Genomic DNA, 5354 nt, shown 5'->3' on the forward strand with positions numbered 1-5354 from the left:
CCCGGAGAACCAGAGCGGCCCCACCCCCCGCCCCCCAACAACACTTCCCCTTCCTTGGGCCACAGTTCTCCGGTGGCTCCCTGATCACGTGACCCTTCCGGCACAACCAGAGCCTTCCCCCTGTGACGCATTTCCGCTTCCTCAGAGCCCGCGGCGCCTCGGACCCGCCCCCGGCCTCTCTCCTTGCCCCGCCCCCAACTTCCTCGGCCCCAGGCTCGGGCCTGGCCTTTAAAGGGCCCGTGCGCGCCGCCGCCTGCCCGTGGACCGCGGGCCCCCGGCGTGGCGGGCTCCCCGCCCCCGGCCGAGCCGCAATGGCGCTGCGCGGGAGGCGGCCCCGGCGGGAGGCGGCGCTGCGCGGGAGGCGGCCCCGGCGAGAGATGGCGCTGCGCGGGAGGCGGCCCCGGCGGGAGGCGGGCCCGCGCTCTGAGTCAGCCTCCCTCCTGCCCTGGCCGCGGGAGCCCTGCAGAGTCCAAAGCCCCCGGGGCCCGGGCTTCAGTAACGGCCGAGGGCCGCCTGCCTGGCGGCCCGGGTCTCTCCGGTTCCTGCTGGGCGGCCTTGCTTCCTCCTCCCTTCCTTTTCTTCCTATCTTTCGACCTTCCTTCCTTTTCTCCATTCCCTTCCTTCCTTGCTTCTTAATTTCTTCTGGCCATTCTCTTCCTTCTTCCTCCCTTTTTTTTATTTCCTCCTTACCTGTCTTTCTTTTCTTCCTTGCTTTCTTCTTCATTCATTCTTTCCTTCCATTTTAATCTTTGTATCCTTTAGAGCCCAGAACAGTTCAGGAAAGGCATATGGAATTGCATTGATCACGTAGCATTCTATAAAACTCTTGTCTCCACTACCCTTTATCCATTCCCAGAATAAATCCCATCCTGTTAAATTTCATGAAAAATACAGAAAACACTAAATTTGGAACTGAGAATCCCTGGATTTGAAGCAGGACTCTACTATTTATTAGCAATATGACCTTAGACAAACAACTGACTCCCCTTCAGTCCTCCGTTCCCTTCTTGTTAACAAAATAGTGAGAGTAGTTGGTCCCTTAAGGCCCCTTTCAGTTCCATATTCTCTTGTGTATGATACTACTTCCAATCCCTACTTCAATAAAGTCAGAGTAACATGGCACAAGAAGTGACCCTTCTCATAATACTGCATTTTGCCAAAGTGCAACCACTTCCCCACCCCAAGCACAACATAAATAACTCAAAAGTATTATTAGGTGCTTGCTTTGCACATTGATATTCTTGAGAGATTCAAGGTTTTGACATAGTTTTCCCACTTTTTCCTCCATTTGCAAGGCAAAAGAAAGGGAAAAACATTCCTTTGGTATTAAAAGTCAAACTAGAAAGGGTCCAAGTAATAATTATAATTAAAAAATTTTTGAAGTTTTTCAAAATTTTTGACCAAAATGTCCTCCTGGACCACCTAATTCAACAAACAAAAACCCCTTTGTTTCCTATTTACCTAGCTCCCTAGTCCTCTGTTCTCTTAGGACCTAAACAAAAGAACCCTTAAACTTATCTACACAAAACAAACAATAATTACTTTCCTTAGTACCCTCTACAATGTAAAGACTATATACTCATCATTAAAAAGTAATTGTGGGGCAGCTAGGTGGCCAAGTGGATAAAGCATCGGCCCTGGAGTCAGGAGTACCTGGGTTAAATCCTGTCTCAGACACTTAATAATTACCTAGCTGTGTGGCCTTGAGCAAGCCACTTAATCCCATTGCCTTGCAAAAAATAAAAAAAATAAAAATAAAAATAAAATAATAATTGTTAGGCACTTAGTGTTAAGCAAAGTCTTTTCTACCTTATCCAACTCCCCTCCACACCCCCAAAATGTTAAACAATTATGTGCACATATTCACTTATTCCCTATCGAATAATGAATTTGAATGTGTATTTATTTAGAATAAAGAAAACACTTACCTTCCTTAAAACTCCTACAGTTTCCTCCTTGTAAGTGCATAGTGTACCCTACAGAAACCTAGGAGCCAAGATTGACTTGACAAGGTTAACTCCTTCTTTACAAGGTTGATAAACCAAAATGTAAATTCCCAGGGCCTAGGGATTTTCCCTGTTTCCTTAAGCCATTAAGGATAATTGATTGCTTCAAAACTAGTTCTTAACCTCTTGGATGTGCCCATTAAAATGCTAAATACACAGAAAGGGATTGAGAATTCTGGAGGAGAATATATAAATTGTTATCTAGATAGTAAACCTGGAGATCCTAACTGTAGGCTTGTCCAGGGAATTATGTGGTACCAGAGGCAGCAGAAGTTTCTAGGCCCAGTCAAGATTATAGGAACATAACTAACTGGTAGAGGGGCCTAACAGTTCCTAGAGAACCTGAGGAATTTCTGGAACAGCACATGTACATTATATGGAAGATACCATCAGATTTATGGGGAGAACAGGGTTAAAAAAAAGTGACCCTGAAAACTTTCACCTTGTAGAAAATTCAGTTTAGTACTGTAAACCTAAAGTGTATTTATATAGATATATTCACATATGTATAGCTGAGTTCTTTGTTGTTCAATTATGTTCAACTCTTTGTGATCCTATGTGAGGCAGTTAGGTGGTATGGTGGATAGAGTACTAGGCCTGTGTTCTAATGTGGCCTTAGATACTTAACTAGAAGTCTTGGTCAAGTCACTTAACCCTGTTGGTCTTAGTTTCCTCATCTATAAAATGAGGTAGAGAAGTAAATGGCAAACCATTCTAGGATCTCTACCAAGAAAACTCCCAACAAGATCATGCAGAGTCAGAATCAGATTTTTTTTGTGTGTGTGTGTGTGTGTGTGTGTGTGTGTGTGTGGTGCACATTCAATATTAACCTGAATTTCTTACAATTTAAGACTAACTAGAGATGATTAAATTCTATTCATATACATACAAGCAAATATATATATATTCATATATATTTTATTTCCACACATATATATTATATATCTATATATATATCTATATATCTATATATCTATATCTATATATATATATATATTTCTCCCCCCTTAAGTTTACAATACTAACCTGGATTTCCTACTTCTTAAGGCCAACTAAAATGAACTAAAATTCTATTTTTATATATGCATACATATATACACATATAAATACACATACACATATGTATGTATTTATAATATTTATACATGATGTGGGTAGATATATGCAAATAACGAAGTTACATCTGTTTATACATATTCTATATACACACAAATATCTCCTAGGGGAAATGGGATTTACCAGAGAAATGATGAATTGGTTTAGCTAAAATAGGTCACATTTGTGTAAATCTTAGTCTCAGCTAATAAATTCAAACGATTACTTAACCTGACAAACAGAAATTTGGTAAAGGCAATATCTGCCTTTTAGGCTAGGTTACTTTTTCCTTTAAAGTCTAAAAATTAACTCCAGATATTAGACTTTTCAAAGCGTTTTGATGATCCAAGTAGAAAAAACAACCCTCAAGGAGGCAGAGGAGGCTAAACTTTCTTCAGCTTCTCTAGTGAATTCCTGCATACCCTCTAGATAAGCAGGAATACTAAAAAGATATGATCAATTTAATCTCCAAAGGCCTCATTTCATTCCATTTCCAAACCTGAAGTACCAGACTATCATGAATCAGGTCCAACTCCAACAGGAACATAGTCACAGACTGTTTGCCCTCCTAGGTTTTATTGAAGGATGAATGCAAATAGAATTTAGGCATCTCTAATTGATCTTAAATAATGGCAATAACTTTATATAATCCTCCTCACCCCAAGAATCTCCTAAACCCCAAGGAATGAGCTTGGAATTTGATCTGAATTTCTGAAAGATCTGAGAACCTTCGCTACTGTTGTGGGAAAGGGATGTGTTGTGGATAAATAAGACCAATAGAGTAAGGATCACGTGAGAAGGGTAATTGCCTCAGAATTAGCCTGATTCCAAAAAAAAAAAAAGGTTCCTTCACTTTGGAAACGTTTCAAGATTTGGGTGAAAGTGTGGACTTGGGAAGGCTGCTTGTCACTCACAAACTATACCCACATTCATCCTGCATTTATTCTAGATTGGTTAAATAATCATAATCAAGTTTTTTGTCAGTCTGAATACCTGTCTAGCAATATTTATCCCTTTTCTCTCTTTTTGTAGACATCTAGACACTATCCAAATTGTTTTTCCAAAATAACATCCAGGGTAAGGATATAAGTTTAAAAGTGATATTATATCCTCAAATATTGAAGTTAATCCATGTAAATGCAGAGTTGATATTCGTTGATATGGATTATAATTCATAAATGTTTATTTACAACAACTTTAAACGCTCTAATTATCTGGCTTCTAATATCAATACCAATTTCTGAATATTAATTTCCTCAGACTTGTCTCAATTGTAGGAAAGAAAATCTCAACTCTAGAAAACTTTATATAATATTCACTAAAGAAACACTTCATATGCCCAAAAGGCAATAAAAATGTGCATATCCTTTGATCTAGCAATACCTCTACTGGATCTATACCCTGAAGAGATCATGAAAAAGGTTAAAAACAAAAATATTCATAGCAGCTCAGTTTTTGGTGGCAAAGAATTGGAAATTGAGGGGATGTCCATTAATTGGGGAATGGCTAAACAAATTGGGGTATGTGTATGTTATGGAACACTATTGTTCTATTAGAAACCAGGAGGGGTGGAATTTCAGAGAAGCCAGGAAAAACTTGCATGAATTGATGCTGAGTGATGAGCAGAACCAGAAGAATATTATACAACCTAACAGCAAAATGGGGGCAATGATCAACCTTAATGGACTCGCTCATTCCATCAGTACAATAATCAGGGACAATTTTAAGTATTGGGGATGGAGAATACCATCTGTATCTAAAGAAGAATCTGTGGAATTTAAACAAAGACCTTTTAATTTAAACAAATTACCTTCATTTAAAAAAAGAGTTGTCTTATGTACTGCATAATTTTGCTATCTGATATTTTATTTCTTCCTCAAAGATAGGTTTTTTTTCCCCTCTCAAAACATTCAATTTTGATTTATGGAAACGATGTAAAGATTATCAGATTGCCTTCTTAGGGGAGGGGAAGAGAAGAGAGGGTGGGGGGAAAATTGTAAAATTCAAAATCTTACAAAAAATGATAAGTAGAAACTACTGTTGTATATAATTGGAAAACAAAATATTTATATAATAATGATAATAATAATAAACATGATTAATAAAACAAAATAAAGTTACAATTCATACTTCAGTCTTTTGTTCATGTTCCTTGACTTTTCCCTATTATTTAGTAGATGGAGTTAATGTTCCTGATAAGATACATTTTCAGAAGAGCAATTTATCACACAAAAGGAAAAATAGTAGAGAAGT

Source organism: Macrotis lagotis, chromosome 1, assembly GCF_037893015.1.
Source record: "Macrotis lagotis isolate mMagLag1 chromosome 1, bilby.v1.9.chrom.fasta, whole genome shotgun sequence".
NCBI lineage: Eukaryota > Metazoa > Chordata > Mammalia > Peramelemorphia > Peramelidae > Macrotis > Macrotis lagotis.